The following is a 19,123-nucleotide window of genomic DNA, read 5'->3' as shown; positions in this document are numbered from 1 at the left end:
AAATGTGTATTATATGGAAAACTGGGCGAGATGATGCTGAAAACATTGTATAGGACTATAGTGGCAATCTGGGAACATGTAGCGACTAGTGATGAGCGAGCGTGCTCGTTTAACCCTTTAAACGAGCACACTCGGGTACTCGCTGAGTAGTTTTGTCGTGTTCAGCATTTCCGATGCAGCCGGGGCGGCTGCATGTATCGCGGCTGTTACACAGCTGTGACACATGCAGGGATTGCCTGTTTGTTAGCCAGTCTCTGCATGTGTCATAGCTGTGTAACAGCCGCGACACATGCAGCTGCTGCAGCTGCAACCGATATGCACAGCACGCCGAAACTACTTGGCGAGTACCTGAGCGTGCTCGTTTAAAGGGTTAAATGAGCACGCTCGCTCATCACTAGTAGCGACATCATACATATAGTAATATTTCAATATTCAGCCAATTCTTGCATGGCCCCCTTACAGTGCACGCCGTCCATATCCCCCCCGCACTGTAAACCTTTCAGAACGTTCCCTTTGTTCTACTGAACAATAATGTAATTTGTGGCTTCAGCGGCTTTCTGCAGATTAGACGTCCAGTTTCCACAGGACACATAAAGGGCTTTTATTACGCTTTAACTTATCAAAGAGATCTACTGACAGCACAGTTCTGCAATTAAAGGGAATGTGTCATCAGAAAATGACCAGGACTTTATGTTAAAGGTAACCTGTCAGCTCCCCCGAGATCACAAACCGTCACCATGTATTTATTTCTCACTTTATACCCGTCCTAACAAACCCCTTTTAGTGGCTTTCTGATTTCTGCATTTGGCGAAAATCTATTTTATAATTGTGGTGGCAATTTGCTAATTAGAGGGTGTCTAGTGGTGGGGCGCGTTGCAATGCCCCCACAAATATTCACCTACTTATTATCACGGCCACAGTTATAAAAATGTTAGAAATCAGTAAGCCACTATTAATGGGCTCTTTACACAGGGTACAAAAAGATCAATAAATCCATGGTGGCGCTTCGGGAGGCATGAGAAAGCTGACAGCTTCTCTTTACATGTTATTTTTAACTACTGAGTTTTTCTTCGATTTTCCATAACACAATCTAGATAAAAAAAAATGCAAACTGGCCATTAATCCTAATACTAGACTCAAACTTCTTATTCTGTTCACAAGGCTTTGCATCAGTCTCATGATCATCACAGACAGGATAATAATGAAAGGTAACAATCAATATAGAATAGAATCCACCATTCACAAGAGGTGATATCACTGTCCCGCAGGCGCCATCTTCTCCAGCCCCGTATCCGCCACATTACCTCGCTCAACTCATGCTGTCTTTGCTGGTTTTCATTTGAGTCAGAAGCTCATACTGGAAGAGAAGAAAAACACAAGGAAATGAGGATGAATTCACGCGGGCCGCATTTGCTGCAGCTTTTACGGCCAGATCAGAGCAGGTTTATAAGGTAAGTGGATGAGACTTTACAAATCTCATCCGCAAACTGTAAAGATTGCCCATATAGAAAAATGAGAACGCCAAAGATGTTCCAAATCCCGGCATGTCATTGTGGGGTGAAAATACAGCAGATTATCAATGTGAATTTCACCAACTTCAATATAGCAAGGGTGAGATCGTCAGAATTCCTTAGCACAATCCACAAATGAACCAAACCTGCCGTAAAGACTGCGCCTGCCATGTCAGCCCCATCCACAGTGGCTTACCTTATCTAATAATGCTTGTCGCTTTCACTCCAGAATTGGCTCAATTTGAAGATTCTTTTCTGGATTAAAAATATTTTAAAAAATTTCTATATTAATATACACATACAGAGGATGAAATAAGTATTGAACATGTCACCAATTGTCTAAGTAAATATATTACTAAAGGTGCTATTGACATGAAATTCTCACCAGATGTTGGTAACAACCCATCCAGTCCACACAGGCAAAGAAATCAAATCATAGATGTCCATGAATTATGTGTAATAATGAGAAATGACACAGGAAAAAGGTACTGAACACATGAAGAGAGAGAGAGGCAAAAAGCCATGGAAAGTCATGACACCAGCTGAAATCTATCAGTAATTAGAAACCCATCCTGCCACTTAGTGAAAAATAATATTAGGTGGTTCAACTGATGGCCTATAAAAAGGTGTCTCGTTAGCAAGATGCCACACAAGAAATATCTCATGATGGGTAAAACCAGTGAGCGGTCTCAAGACCTCCGCAACCTAATTGTTGCAAAATATACTGACGGTATTGGTTACAGAAGAATTTCTAAATTACTGAAGGCTCCAGTGAGCACTGCTGTGGCCATAATCCAGAAATGTAAAGAACATAATTTCATAATAAACCGGCCACGACCAAGTGCTCCCCGCAAGATTTCAAACAGAGGAGTGAAATTAATTATCAAAATAGTTGTCCATGACCAAGGACCACCTGTGGAGAGTTACAGAAAGACCAGGAATCAGCAATTGTTTCAAAGAAAACTATAAGTGATGCACTCAACCTCCATGGTCTGTATGCACGCTTAGCACGCAAGACTCCATTGCTGAACAAAAAGCATGTTGACGCGTGTTTAACGTTTGCTCAACAATATTTAGACAAGCCTGTGAAATACTGGGAGAATATAGTCTGGTCAGATGAGACCAAAATTGAACTCTTTGGATGTCATAATACACACCATGTTTGGAGGCCAAAAGACACTGCATATCACCCCCAAAACACCATACTAACAGTGAAATTTGGAGGTGGGAACATCATGGTGTTGGGCTGTTTTTCAGCATACGGCAATCTTCATATTAATGAAGGAAGGAGAAATGGATAAATGTACGAGACATTCTTGATAAAAATCGGCTGCAATCTACCAGGATGATGATGAAACAAGGGTGGACATTTCAGCAAGACAATGATCCCAAACACACAGCCAAGGAAACGCTCAATTGTTTTCAGAGAGAGATAATTAAAGCTGCTACAATGGCCCACCCAATCACCTGACCTGAATCCAACAGAATATTTATAGAAGGAACTGAAGCTCAGAGTTCATAGAAGGAGCCCAAGGGATCTTCAGGATTTGTAGCGTGTTTGTGTGGAAGCATGGGACAAAATCACACCTGAGCAATGCATGCGACTAGTTTCTCCATACAGGATGAATCTTGAAGCTGTCATCACCAACAAAGGCTTGTGTACGAAGTATTAAATACATTTCAGTAAGCATAGTCAATACTTTTTCCCTGTGTAATTTCTCATTATTACACATAACTTAATTTATGGACATCTATTGTTTGATTTCTTTGCCTATGTGGATTGGATGGTCTGTTACTGATATCTGGGGAGAATTTCATGCCTATAGCACCTTTAGTAACATAGTTACTTAGAAAATTGGTGAAGTGTGAGTATTTCACTCGCTGTGTATATCCAGTGGGGAAAATAAGTATTTGATACACTGCCGATTTTGCAAGTTTTCCCACCTACAAAGAATGGAGAGGTCTGTATTTTTTTTTTATCGTAGGTATACTTCAACTGTGAGAGACAGAAGAAGAATCCAGAAAATCACATTGTATGATTTTTACATAATTAATTAGCATTTTATTGATTGAAATAAGTATGTGATACAATAGAAAAACAGAACGTAATATTTGGTACAGAAACCTTTGTTTGCAATTACAGAGGTCAGAAGTTTCCTGTAGTTCTTGACCAAGTTTGCACACACCGCAGCAGGGACTTTGGCCCACTCCTCCATACAGATCTTCTCCAGATCTTTCAGGTTTCGGGGCTGTCGCTGGGCAACATTGGAGTTTCAGCTCCCTCTAAAGATTTTCTACTGGGTTCAGGTCTGAAGACTGGTTAGGCTACTCCAGGACCTTGAAATGCTTCTAACAGAGACACTCCTTAGTTTCCTTGGCTATGTGTTTCGGGTCATTGTCATGGTGGAAGACCCAGGCACGTCCCATCTTCAATGCTCTTACTGAGGGATAGAAGTTGTTGGACAAAATCTCGCGATACATGACCCCATCCTTCCTCCCTTCAATATGGTGCAGTCATCCTGTCCCCTTTGCAGAAAAGCACCCCCAAAGTATGACATTTTCCCCACCATGCTTCACGGTTGGGACAGTGTTCTTGGGGTTGTACTCATCCTCCTTCTTTCTCACGGCGAGTGGAGTTGATACCAAAAAGTTCTATTTTGGTCTCATCTGACCACAAGACCTTCTCCCATGCCAGATGGTCATTGGCAAACTTGAAATGGGCCTGGACATGTGCTGTTGTTTGAGACTGTGGTCCCAGCTCTCTTCAGGTTATTGACCAGGTCTTCCTGTGTAGTGATGGGCTGATTCCTGACCTTTCTCAGAATCATGCTTACCCCACAAGGCGAGATCTAGCATGGAGCCTTACACCGAGGAGAATTGACAGTCATCTTGTGCTTATTCCATTTTCTAATAATTGTGCCAACAGTTGTTGACTTCTCACCAAGCTCCTTGTCTACTGCCTTGTAGCCCATGCCAGCCTTGTGCAGGTCTACAATTTGTCCCTGGTGTCCTTAGACAGCTCTTTGATCTTGGCCATGGTGGAGAGGTTGGAGTGTGATTGATTGAGCATGTGGACAGGTGTCTTTTATACAGGTTTATATGGTGCAATTAATAAAAGGTAATGAGTGCAGAGTAGGAGGGCTTCTTAAAGAAACACTAACAGGTCTGTAAGAGCCAGAATTCTTGCTGGTTGGTAGGAAATCAAATACTAATTCCATGCAATAAAATGCAATTTAATGATTTGAAAATCAAACAATGTGGTTTTCTGGTTTTTATTTTTAGATTCTGTATCTCACAGTTGAAGTGGATATACGATAAAAATTACAGACCTCTCCATTCTATGTAGGTGGGAAAACTTGCAAAATCGGCAGTGTATCAAATACTATTTTTACCACCATGTATATGTATGTGTGTGTATATACACTACCCACAAAAAGTTAGGAATATTTGGCTTTTGGGTGAAATTTCAGGATGAACCTAAAATGCCCTCTAACCTTTTCAGGTGAACTTAATGTGACCTTCTCTAAACTTTTGAATGCACATGTCCAACTGTTCAATGTTTCAGTACTTTTTGCACAACTTGCTGTTCTCTAACAAGGAGCTTAATGGCAAAATTCACATCAGGTGTTTGATCCATGTATCGCCCAATAAAATTTGGGGTTCAATTAGAATTGGTATTAAACAGCCCCTACTACTTGAATAACAGCATTAATCCTGTCATTGTCCCTCTGCATTCACAACACAGGCCTAATTTCATCCTCATGGATCACAAGGCTCCAGCTCATTGAGGTTGCATCATTAGGGAATGGCTGCTGGAGACAGGGGAACCTCAAATGGAGTGGCCTGCATTTTCTCCAGACCTGAATCCCATAGAAAACCTATGGGATCAGCTGAGTCGCTGTGTAGAGGCTCGTAACTCTGTACCCCAGAACCTCAATGACCTGAGAACCGCCCTTTCCAGGGCTGTGGTGTCAGTAAGCCAAACTTCCGACTCCCGACTCTGACTCCACAGCCCTGGTCACTACTGAGCGTGTACATAAAGTGCAGCACAGATTCATCTGAACTAAAAGCCGAGATCCTTAGATCAGGAACAGAACAGACATTTATAGGACATTTCAGAACTTTCACAAATTCTTATGGAAACATTTACAGCACATCCTGTATTGTACTGCTGTACCCAATTTATTCTATATTTTAGGAGTCGGAGTGGGTCCATTTTATACCGACTCCACCAAAATAGACACCGACTCAGACTCCACAGCCCTGCACCCTCCAAGAAGAGTGGGATGCCATGCCTCAGCAGACAATAACTCCACTTGTGAACAGCAGGAGAATTCATTGTCGAGCTGTAATTGATGCTGCTCAAGGCCACATGACAAGTTATTGAGACATTGACATTTTTTGTTGGGGTATACCCACCACTGTTGTTGGCATTTGTTTCAATAAATGGTTTGAGATGAGGAAATCACCGTTACATGCTTCTACTTAAACGCCCTACTTGTATTACAATATATTACTGTAGAGAGAACTTTTTACATTTTCCATACATTTCACCAGAAAGCCACATATCCCTAACTTTTTGTTGTCAGTGTAGATATACAGGTGCTTCTCACAAAATTAGAATATCATCAAAAAGTTACCGTAATTTATTTCAGTTCTTCAATACAAAAAGTGAAACTCATATATTATATAGAGTCATTACAAACACAGTGATCTATTTCAAGTGTTTATTTCTGTTAATGTTGATGATTATGGCTAACAGCCAATGAAAACACAAAAGTCATTATCTCAGTAAATTAGAATATTTTATAACAGCTTAAAAAATTATTTTAAAATCCGAAATGTTGTCCTACTGAAATGTATGTTCAGTAAATGCACTCAATACTTGCTCGGGCTCCTTTTGCATCAATTACTGCATCAATGCGGCGTGGCATGGAGGCGATCAGCCTGTGGCACTGCTGAGGTATTATGGAAGCCCAGGTTGCTTTGATAGCAGCCTTCAGCTCCTCTGCATTGTTGGGTCTGGTGTCTCTCATCTTCCTCTTGACAATACCCCATAGATTCTCTATGAGGTTAAGGTCAGGCGAGTTTGCTGACCAATCAAGCACAGTGATACTGTTGTTTTTAAACCAGGTATTGGTACTTTTGGCAGTGTGGACAGGTGCCAAGTCCTGCTGGAGAATGAAATTTCCATCTCCAAAAAGCTTGTTAGCAGAGGGAAGCATGAAGTGCTCTAAAATTTCCTGGTAGACGGCTGCGCTGACTTTGGTCTTGATAAAACACAGTGGACCTACACCAGCAGATGACATGGCTCTCCAAGCCATCACTGATTGTGGAAACTTCACACTAGACCTCAAGCAGCTTGGATTATGTGCCTCTGCACTCTTCCTCCAGACTCTGGGACCTTGATTCCCAAATTAAAATTGGAACTTTGGGACCTTGTGGAGTGTGTCAATGACTGCCTTCTGGACATCTGTCAAGTCAGCAGTCTTCCCCATGACTGTGGAGCCTACTGAAACAGATTAAGGGGCCTTTTTAAACACGTAGGAAGCCTTTGCAGGTGTTTTTTTCTTAATTATTCTAATTTACTGAGACAATGACTGTTGTGTTTTCATTGGCTGTAAGTCACAATCATCAACATTAGCAGAAACAACCACATGAAATAGATCACTCTGTTTGTAATGACTCTATATAATATATGAGTTTCACTTTTTGTATTGAAGAACTCAAATTAATTAACTTTTGGATGATATTCTAATTTTATGAGACGCACATATATATATATATATATATATATATATATATATATATATATATATATATATACAGTACAGACCAAAAGTTTGGACACACCTTCTCATTTAAAGATTTTTCTGTATTTTCATGACTTTGAAAATTGTACATTCACACTGAAGGCATCAAAACTATGAATTAACACTATGAAAACCGTATTCAACTACCATCCACCAAATCTTACTTGCCAGCTCCTCGATATTTTTCACTAGCTCCTCTTTATCAGATATAATCTGTTTTAGTTGTGGAAGATTTACAAACTGCTCCAGAAGAACATCCTCTTGCTCCATCATATCGGTGAGCTGTGACACGCTGAAGTAGAAAAAAAGAGAAACGTGCGTCCAAGACTTTCATGGAAATGTTACAACAGGGTACAGAGAAGCTAGTGTGCAGAATAAGCCCCCACAGACTTATCTATAGGGGTGGCCCTGGGGAATACTAGGATGGATGTCATTTTATCATTAGAACTAATATAGAATTCAGAAATTTTTTTTTGACAAATAAAAATTAAACTTTTTTTTTTTTTTATTTTAGTTGTAAAAATACAAACCTCAAATCTGACAGCTCAGGAAACGTTTCAGGGAGATCAGGCATCTTATATGTAAAGCCGTTCACACCCACCTAAGAAATATATACAGGTACTGGTGAGAGACTACAGAAACAGAAATGTTCGGTGCCTAGGTTACCGGCCACTGCTGCTGTCTATCAGTGGTGGCCAGTCTCCTAGGCAAGGAAAGCAGTTTGCTATACAGCTTGCAAGTGCAGCTCTGAAGTTGGCCGGATCCCTGGATTCAGTACCTCTGTGCTCCTCCGACGCTGCAAAGTCAAAGCGGTCTCTGCCGACAGCAGAGGAAAGTGCATAGTTCAGACCAGCGGCGCGACCATGCCGCTGGTTGAAACTGTCCATCTTCAGGAGAGCACTGCCCCCAGCAAGGAGGTAGCCAGCAAGACAGAGGAGCAGTGTGCTCCTGATGAAACAAGATTAGACAAGCTCTTAAAGGGGTTTTCTGATCCGACATGACACTGACTGCAGACTTGTGAAGAGATGCAGATGTGTTATGTGCAGCATGAGACGGGGCATTATCATGCATGAAATGATCTCGATGGTCCAGATGGATGGAGTGGAGGATGGCTGGTTTATGGACACCCCATGCAAACACGGCTACGGCGCTAACAAGGAGGAGGTGGAGTAATGTTTTGGGCTGGAATCATGGGGAGAGGGATTGTCGGCCCTTTTAGGATCCCTGAAGGGGTAAAGATGAACTCCATAATGTATGTTGAGTTTCTCAAACAGCACTTCCTTCCATGGTTCAAGAAGAAGAACCGTGCATTCCGCAGCAAGATCATTTTCATGCATGATAATGCCCCGTCTCATGCTGCACATAACACATCTGCATCTCTGGCTGCTATGGGCATAAAAGGGGACAAACTTATGGTGTGACCCCCATGCTCCCCTGACCTCAACCCCATTGAGAACCTCTGGAGCATCATCAAAAGGAGTGTCTATGATGGCGGGAGGCAGTTCACATCTAAGCAACAGCTCTGGGAGGGTATTCTGTCCTCATGCAAAACAATTGAAGCAGAAACCATCCAAAACCTGACAAATTCAATGGACGAGAGAGTTCAGAAGCTCCTTTCGAACAAGGGGTCCTATGTGCAAATGTAACATCACCTAGAATAAAGTTTTGAGTTGAAAACTGTTTGATTTCAGTTTGTAATAACCTGCTAATGCTTATAATTTCAAAAATGACCATTTTTTTGTTCTTTATTAAAATGAAAAGGTTGAAAACTCTGCTGTGCATAATAATTTGGAACATGCATTTTGAGTGCAGTTTGAGGTTTTTTTTTTGTTTTTTTTTAAATATACTGTTATCATAGGCAGTTTGTACAAAAACCTTTCAATTGTACTCTAATAGTTATTTGACTGGAAAATTACAATGACTGCAATTCATATAGGTAATTTGGGAAAATCTGAGAAAATATTATTTGCATAATAATTTGGAACACAGTGTATACAGACCACAAAGTATGGCAGTATCAGCGATCAAGCAGACAAGGGCTGGAGAGAGCAGGAGAGACGCTAGAAAGACCCTCGAGAGAGAGAGAGCAGGAGAGACGCTCGAGAGAGAGAGAGCAGGAGAGACGCTCAAGATCAGGAGAGACGCTCGAGAGAGAGAGCAGGAGAGACGCTCGAGAGAGAGAGCAGGAGAGACGCTCGAGAGAGAGAGAGCAGGAGAGACGCTCGAGAGAGAGAGCAGGAGAGACGCTCAAGATCAGGAGAGACGCTCGAGAGAGAGAGCAGGAGAGACGCTCGAGAGAGAGAGAGAGCAGGAGAGACGCTCGAGAGAGAGAGCAGGAGAGACGCTCGAGAGAGAGAGCAGGAGAGACGCTCGAGAGAGAGAGAGAGCAGGAGAGACGCTCGAGAGAGAGAGAGAGCAGGAGAGACGCTCGAGAGAGAGAGAGAGCAGGAGAGACGCTCGAGAGAGAGCAGGAGAGACGCTCGAGAGAGAGAGCAGGAGAGACGCTCGAGAGAGAGAGCAGAAGAGACGCTCAAGATCAGGAGAGACGCTCGAGAGAGAGAGAGAGCAGGAGAGACGCTCGAGAGAGAGAGCAGGAGAGACGCTCGAGAGAGAGCAGGAGAGACGCTCGAGAGAGAGAGAGCAGGAGAGACGATCGAGAGAGAGAGAGCAGGAGAGACGCTCGAGAGAGAGAGCAGGAGAGACGCTCGAGAGAGAGAGCAGGAGAGACGCTCGAGAGAGAGCAGGAGAGACGCTCGAGAGAGAGAGAGCAGGAGAAACGCTCGAGAGAGAGAGAGCAGGAGAGACGCTCGAGAGAGAGAGAGCAGGAGAGACTCTCGAGAGAGAGAGAGCAGGAGAGACGCTTGAGAGAGAGAGAGCAGGAGAGACGCTCGAGAGAGAGAGCAGGAGAGACGCTCGAGAGAGAGAGCAGGAGAGACGCTCGATAGAAAGCAGGAGCAACTGTCAATCACTTCATCACTATATGACTCAGTAATGATACCTATAGCATATTACTCAGGGTGACAACATGGCAGGTCACAGAGTTACTTTCATGATCTAGATTTGCTAAATTGGAGACATATCATGATACAGAGCCCATGTCCATGACTTATGTCAGCTCCAAAGTGAAATATGTATTGAAAAAAATAAAAAAAAATTATATATATACACACACATATACATACACTGCTCAAAAAAATAAAGGGAACACTCAAATAACACATCCTAGATCTGAATGAATGAAATATTCTCATTGAATACTTTGTTCTGTACAAAGCTGAATGTGCTGACAACAAAATCACACAAAAATCATCAATGGAAATCAAATTTATTAACTAATGGAGGCCTGGATTTGGAGCCACCCCCAAAATTAAAGTGGAAAAACACACTACAGGCTGATCCAACTTTGATGTAATGTCCTTAAAACAAGTCAAAATGAGGTTCAGTATTGTGTGCGGCCTCCACGTGACTGTATGACCCCCCTACAACGCCTGGGCATGCTCCTGATGAGGTTGCGGATGGTGGGATCTCCTCCCAGACCTGGACTAAAGCATCCGCCAACTTCTGGACAGTCTGTGGTGCAACGTGACGTTGGTGGATGGAGCGAGACATGATGTCCCAGATGTGCTCAATCGGATTCAGGTCTGGGGAACGGGCGGGACAGTCCATAGCTTCAATGCCTTCATCTTGCAGGAACTGCTGACACACTCCAGCCACATGAGGTCTGGCATTGTCCTGCATTAGGAGGAAGCCAGGGCCAACCGCACCAGCATATGGTCTCACAAGGGGTCTGAGGATCTCATCTCGGTATCTAATGGCAGTCAGGCTACTTCTGGCGAGCACATGGAGGGCTGTGCAGCCCTCCAAAGAAATGCCACTCCACACCATTACTGACCCATTGCCAAACCGGTCATGCTGAAGGATGTTGCAGGCAGCAGATCGCTCTCCGCGGCGTCTCCAGACTCTGTCATCTCTGTCACATGTGCTCAGTGTGAACCTGCTTTCATCTGTGAAGAGCACAGGGCGCCAGTGGCGACTTTGCCAATCCTGGTGTTCTGTGGCAAATGCCAAGTGTCCTGCACAATGTTGGGATGTGATCACAACCCCCATCTGTGGACGTCGGGCCTTCATACCACCCTCATGGAGTCGGTTTCTAACCGTTTGTGCAGACACATGAACATTTGTGGCCTGCTGGAGGTCATTTTGCAGGGCTCTGTCAGTGCTCCCCCTGTTCCTCCTTGCACAAAGGCGGAGGTAGCGGTACTGCTGCTGGGTTGCTGCCCTCCTACGGCCCCCTCCTTGTCTCCTGGTGTACTGGCCTGTCTCCTGGTAGCACCTCCACCCTCTGGACACTACGCTGACAGACACAGCAAACCTTCTTGCCACAGCTCGCACTGATGTGCCATCCTGGATGAGCTGCACTACCTGAGCAACTTCTGTGGGTTGTAGAGTCCGTCTCATGCTACCACGAGTGTGAAAGCATAACCAACATTCAAAAGTGACCAAAACATCTGCCAGAAAGCATTGGTACTGAGATGTGGTCTGTGGTCCCCACCTGCAGAATCAATCCTTTGAGGGTGTCTTGATAATTGCCAATAATTTCCATCTATTGTCTATTCCATTTGCACAACAGCATGTGAAATTGATTGTCAATCAGTGTCGTTTCCTAAGTGGACAGTTTGACCTACTTGGAGTTATATTCTGTTGTTTAAGTGTTCCCTTTATTTTTTTGAGCAGTGTATATATACAGTGCAGACCAAAAGGTGGACACACCTTCTCATTTAAAGATTTATCTGTATTTTCATGACTAAGAAAATTGTACATTCACACTGAAGGCATCAAAACTATGAATTAACACATGTGGAATTATATACTTAACAAAAAAGTGTGAAACAACTGAAAATATGTCTTATATTCTATGTTCTTCAAAGTAGCCACCTTTTGCTTTGATGGCTGCTTTGCACACTCTTGGCATTCTCTTGATGAGCTTCAAGAGGTAGTCACCGGAAATGGTTTTCACTTCACAGGTGTGCCCAGTCAGGTTTAATAAGTGGGATTTCTTGCCTTATAAATGGGGTTGGGACCATCAGTTGTGTTGTGCAGAAGTCTGGTGGATACACAGCTGATAGTCCTACTGAATAGACTGTTAGAATTTGTATTATGGCAAGAAAAAAGCAGCTAAGTAAAGAAAAACGAGTGGCCATCATTACTTTAAGAAATGAAGGTCAGTCAGTCCGAAAAATTGTGAAAACTTTGAAAGTGTCCCCAAATGCAGTTGCAAAAACCATCAAGCGCTACAAAGAAACTGGCTCACATGAGGACTGCCCCAGGAAAGGAAGACCAAGAGTCACCTCTGCTTCTGAGGATAAGTTTATCCGAGTCACCAGCCTCAGAAATCGCAGGTTAACAGCAGCTCAGATTAGAGACCAGGTCAATGTCACACACAGTTCTAGCAGCAGAAACATCTCTTCAACAACTGTTAAGAGGAGACTTTGTGCAGCAGCCTTCATGGTAAAATAGCTGCTAGGAAACCACTGCTAAGGACAGGCAACAAGCAGAAGAGACTTGTTTGGGCTAAAGAACACAAGGATTGGACATTAGACCAGTGGGAATCTGTGCTTTGGTCTGATGAGTCCAAATTTGAGATCTTTGGTTCCAACCACCGTGTCTTTGTGCGACGCAGAAAAGGTGAACGGATGGACTCTACATGCCTAGTTCACACAGTGAAGCATGGAAGAGGAGGAGTGATGGTGTGGGGGTGCTTTGCTGGTGACACTGTTGGAGATTTATTCAAAATTGAAGGCATACTGAACCAGCATGGCTACCACAACATCTTGCAGCGGCATGCTATTCCATCCGGTTTGCGTTTAGTTGGACCATCATTTATTTTTCAAAAGGACAATGACCCCAAACACACCTCCAGGCTGTGTAAGGGCTATTTGACCAAGCAGGCGAGTGATGGGGTGCTACGCCAGATGACCTGGCCTACACAGTCACCAGACCTGAACCCAATCGAGATGGTTTGGGGTGAGCTGGACCGCCGAGTGAAGGCAAAAGGGCCAACAAGTGCTAAGCATCTCCGGGAACTCCTTCAAGATTGTTGGAAGACCATTTCCGGTGACTACCACTTGAAGCGCATCAAGAGAATGCCAAGAGTGTGCAAAGCAGTCATCAAAGCAAAAGGTGGCTACTTTGAAGAACCTAGAATATAAGACATATTTTCAGTTGTTTCACACTTTTTTGTTAAGTATATAATTCCACGTGTTAATTCATAGTTTTGATGCCTTCAGTGTGAATGTACAATTTTCATAGTCATGAAAATACATAAAAAGTCTTTAAATGAGAAGATGTGTCCAAACTTTTGGTCTATACTGTACATACACACACACACACATATATATATATATATACATACACGCACGCAGTAGGGAAAATAAGTATTTGATACACTGCCGATTTTGCAAGTTTTCCCACCTACAAAGAATGGAGAGGTCTGTAATTTTTATCATAGGTACACTTCAACTGTGAGAGACAGAATCTAAAAATAAAATCCAAAAAAAAATCACATTGTATGATTTTTAAATAATTAAATCGCATTTCATTGCATGAAATAAGTATTTCATCACCTACCAACCAGCAAGAAATCTGTCTCTCACAGACCTGTTAGTTTTTCTTTCAGAAGCCCTCCTACTCTGCACTCCTCACCTGTATTTATTGTACCTGTTTGAATTCGTTACCTGTATAAAGGACACCTGTCCACACACTCAATCAATCACACTCCAACCTATCCACCATGGTTAAGACCAAAGAGCTATCTAAGGACACCAGGGACAAAATTGTAGACCTGCTCCAGGCTGGGATTGGCTACAGGACAATATGCAAGCAGCTTGGTGAGAAAGCAACAACTGTTGGCACAATTATTAGAAAACGGAAGAAACACAAGATGACTGTCAATCTTCCTCGGTCTGGGGCTCCATGCAAGATCTCGACCCGTGGGATAAGGATGATTCTGAGAAAGGTCAGGAATCAGCCCAGAACTACACAGGAGGACCTGGTCAATGACCTGAAGAGAGCCGAGACTACAGTCTCAAACATTACCATTAGTAACACACTATGCCGTCATGGATTAAACTCCTGCAGGGCACGCAAGGTCCCCTGCTCACGCCAGCACATGTCCAGGCCCGTTTGAAGTTCGCCAATGACCATCTGGGTGATCCAGAGGAGGCATGGGAGAGGGTCATGTGGTCAGATGAGACCAAAATTGGACTTTTTGGTATCAACTCCACTTGCCGTGTTTGGAGAAAGAAGAAGAATGAGTACAACCCCAAGAACACCGTCTCAACTGAGAAGCATGCTGGGGGAAACCTTATACTTTGGGGGTGCTTTTCTGCAAAGGGGACAGGACAACTGCACCCAGCAACAGTCCCGAAACTTGAAAGATCTGGAGAAGATCTGTATGGAGGAGTGGTCCAAAATTCCTGCTGCAGTGTCTGCAAACTTGGTCAAGAACTACAGGAAACGTCTGACCTCTGTAATTGCAAACAAAGGTTTCCGTACCAAATATTAAGATCTGTTTTTCAATTGTATCAAATAATTAATTTGCATAATTGCATGAAATAAGTATGTAAAAATTATAAAATGTTATTTTCTGTTTTTTATTTTTAGATTCTGTCTCTCACAGGTGAAGTATACCTACGATAAAAATTACAGCCCTCTCCATTCTTTGTAGGTGGGAAAACTTGCAAAATCGTCAGTGTATCCAATACTTATTTTCCCCACTGTATATACTTTGTTACTAAAAAAGAAAAAACCCACCGGTCTTCTATGTGAACATAACAAAGACTATAACTAAAAATCTTATATATTAAAAAAAAAAACTAAAACAAGGTTGACCACATTTTCTTATGGTATTTTCATCTGAAACTTCCTTGGAAAATTCACTGGAAATATCAGAAATGTCTGAAGTGGGGACCTCAGTGTAAGACCCCCACCCATTAGATGTAAGGGGGCTCCCAAACCTCCCGTGTCGATGCAGCACAGCCATCTGCAGCCACATTTTACGTAGAGCACACGCAGAACTGGGTCATTAACACATACATTAATCCTTTCATTTCGTTCTCCTTTGCTGAAGATGTGTTTGACAAAGACCTCATCTACCAAAATAAAGAGGTGTATTCCCTATGAAGTAACAATACCGTGGCATCTCTTCTTCCCAGGTCCTCTGCGTTGTGCCAATCTTCTGGAAATGTGTGGATACATTGACAACTGGCCACTGCCAGGCCCCTGGTCGTAGTGATTATGCCTACTGTCCAAACTGATTAGACATGGACAAGGAGTAAGGTAACACCCCATTGTCAATTAGATGTAAGGCTATGTTCACACTAGGCGTTTTTTCACTACACATTACTTTCAATGGGTGAAATACACTGAAAGAAGTGACGTGCTCTATTCAGCAAAAAACAATGCAAATCACAAAATACTGATCATACAAAAACCAGGGTGTGAGCATGAGATTTCTGAAATCTCATAGACTTTGCTTGTATTGTAAAACACAGCTGAAAATTTGCATTAAAAAAACGCTGAAAAAAATGCAATGTGTGAACATAGCCTTCAAAGGCACTGCACAGTGGTCTGAAACACAAATTCTGCAGATTTGTGATTTTATAGGGTTTATAAGATTACTAAAACAGATGTGTGAGGAGACCACACAGATCCACTTTATAAAAAAAAAACACCTCAGTCATTGAAAGGTTAAATGACAACATTCCTAAGTCCAGCGCTCAAAATCTCCCAAGTCTCCTTACATTATGTAGTAAAGGACAGGTGACATTGGGGCCTTGCTTGTCCACCAGGTGATGTCTTATCGGTGGAAAGACTGTGATGAGAGGTTTGTCTTGAGGAAATTGTGGCGGAAGTAAACTGCAATAAAAACAAAGTATTAGAGCAAGACGCGGGATACATGACTGCAGCCTACAGAAACGTGACAGGTCCGGGGAAAATACCCAACACCCTCATCTCATCTCAATGGAAAATCCATTTAGGTGGCACGTAGCGTAAGGCATAAAGGGACGTCAGCACCCTGACATATGATCGTAATGGTGTTATAAGAGATCTGATGAGTCCATCATGACAAATCTAGTGTGGAAAACATCTGCAAATCCGTCTGGAAGTGCACTGGGGCGTATCCCTGCACTTAGACAGCTCCTTTCAAGTGCACGGACACGCCCCTCTGCACTCCCGCACCAATCTGCAGACACTCCATTTCCTTTTGACTGGCACATCGGAGCTCTGCAAAAAAAAAAAAAGGATAATTTTTCTGGGGAGGGACAATCGACGATACTGTTCTACCACTACTTCCATATGTAAAAGGAAGCTGAGAGGACCCTATAAGCCTCCATATTGATTTAAAGTGATTTCTTATTAGTAGCAATTAAACAACTTGCATTAATACACATCATCTATAGTGACGTCATGAGCCGCCAAGCAGCATCATTTAATGGCTCCAGTGCTACAAGACATGACTATGGATGACAAGTCATTGTAGGGTACCGATTACACGCGGTGGGGTCTATCAACAGCATGGGACAACGATATTCTAGAAGTACCTAATATGGTCTGCTTTCTTTAAGGGGTTGCCCACTACCTTGATATTGATCACTTACCCATTGGATAGGTCATTAATATGGAATCAGTGGGGGCCATCTTCACAAGTGAATAGGAGCATGCGGCTCCCTCTCTGGGGGGCTGTCAGAACCCCATCGATTTGATATTGATACCCAATGCTGATGTTATCAATATCAAAGTAGAGGACAATCCCTTTAATTCCCATTAGGTTCACATTTAATAACCCCAACAAATGCAACGTAATCTCTCAACTAAGACAATAGCACCCCGTGTCACTTACATATTGATGCTGATGGTGAAGTTCTTAAAGGTGATTGGCAGTCTGTACTCCACATCTTTCTGAATTTCAGTAATACTGGAAAGATAAAAAAAAGAAAACATTAATGATGACAATTCTACAAACTGCTGTGTCCCAAAAGAAAACACAACAGGTGGATATGTGTAAACCTAACCGATGCTCCAGTATTGTGGGTGCTGGAGCGTGCAGTCTCACAAGACACGATTTGTCTACCGTCTTGAATTGGAGGTGCCCCAGCCCCCAATAATGATCTAGGTCTGATTCGGCAGAACAGCATGAGGTCCGGCAAATCTGACCGCTTTATGGATACAACATGCTCCATATTACGACCACAAGAAAAAAGCCAAATAAAGAAGTGTGAGAACAGGACGGCGATGGGTGTACGGAGGATGGCAGAGAGATGACTGCAGAACGCAGCATAAAGCACTCAGACATTAATCATCCCTGACAAAACATAATACAAGTCCTGCTTCATGCTGGGTACGCTTCTCAGGTAACCCTATACTGAAGGACTTGTACTGTTCATAGACCTAACATACAACACATTACATACAAGTTATCCCGCATCAAGAGACACATGACATAAAATAATAACCATCCTAGACATCAAGTTCCCCTTTGAGAGGTCACAAGGTAATATCCGATGGCTCTAAAATGGAATCTGCCACCAGGTTTTGCTATCCCATCTGCATGATGTAAGGGCAGAAACCTGATTCCAGAAATGTGTCCCTTATTTCGCTGCAGTTTTGATAAATTTTAGTTTTATCTACTGCAGATCTAGCAGTGCTCTGAATGCTGAGCTCCGTATAACCGGCTGCACCACTGATTGGCAGCTTTCTGTGTACACTGTGCATAGGCAGAAGGCTGCTATACAGACCTTGTGAAAAATGAGAAAAGAGAAAGGGAGAAAAAGCGCGCCATGTACCACCTGAGGAGGATAGTTCACTATCGAAACGCTTTGTGGAAAGGGCTCATTAAATTTTTTAGTCCTAAAATTTTTTTCACTTCTAGTGTTCATTCTTTTAGCGCCCTATAGACCGCTTTTTTATTTAATTTGGACCACTCCTGAAAAATGAGGGATACCTGGTTGCAGGTTTACTAGTCTTCTAGTCACAACCTCCTACTGATAAAACAAAGATTTTATCAAAACACCAGCAAGCAGCCCAGAAAGTGACACATCGCTGGAATCAGGGTCTCTGTCTCTACATCATGCTGCTCTCGGAATATATGGCAAAAACCTAGTGACAGATTCCCTTTAAGCTCTCATCTCTAGTGATCAGGACCCTAGAATTTTCTTCTGAGGTGGGTTTCCCTTTAGCTCTGCACCTACCTAGCGTCACTGCATGGCTGCGGAAATAAAAAAATAAATAAAATAAAAAAAATTCTTTCTGAATTGTGAAGAGAAGGAGCAGTTGTGGAGTGTCTATATAATAGATGTAGAGAAGTGGGATGACGGCGGCCTGTGCTGAGCATTGCCCGGCTGATCGGGTGATGACTGATGGGTCACATGAATGAGTTATTACAGCAGAAACCGCACCCGTCCTGATAACTATTCCTGCAAGGAACCGGCCGTCCCTAACCCTGCAGCTACATAATAGAGATGCAAAGAAACAAGGAGAAAGAAAGGAGGCAATGACCGGGATCACCAAGGAATAGCAAAAATATAGAATTTTATTAAAGACTAAACATACAAGACATGTTAAAAAAAACAACTAAAAAGCAACAATTGCCCCAATGAATAACAAAACCATTGCAAGGTACTGATATGGTTAATCCTCACATATATATGCCCAACTAGTCACAGAAAATCTCAGTATATGACTACAGACTGCCCACCACAATATAATAAAGAGCAAGGTAGCAGCAAAGTATCTATTCAC

General features: G+C 42.7%; 1 long non-coding RNA gene across 1 annotated transcript; it reads right to left on the bottom strand.

The window, feature by feature from the left end:
* Window positions 1-1,733: 1,733 nt before the first annotated feature.
* LOC141213595 (uncharacterized) lies at window positions 1,734-8,185 on the bottom strand. Its single transcript, XR_012283064.1, has 3 exons — window positions 7,855-8,185; window positions 7,489-7,616; window positions 1,734-1,766 (listed from the first exon to the last, which is right to left on the bottom strand). It is a non-coding gene; the product is annotated as an uncharacterized lncRNA (long non-coding RNA).
* Between the last annotated feature and the right edge of the window lie 10,938 nt (window positions 8,186-19,123).

The sequence above is a fragment of the Phyllobates terribilis genome, unplaced genomic scaffold (assembly GCF_046119375.1).
Source record: "Phyllobates terribilis strain yellow unplaced genomic scaffold, ASM4611937v1 Scaffold_200__1_contigs__length_3551848, whole genome shotgun sequence".
NCBI lineage: Eukaryota > Metazoa > Chordata > Amphibia > Anura > Dendrobatidae > Phyllobates > Phyllobates terribilis.
The sequence above is the reverse complement of the archived record's forward strand: the minus strand, read 5'-3'. Positions and strand labels throughout refer to the sequence as shown.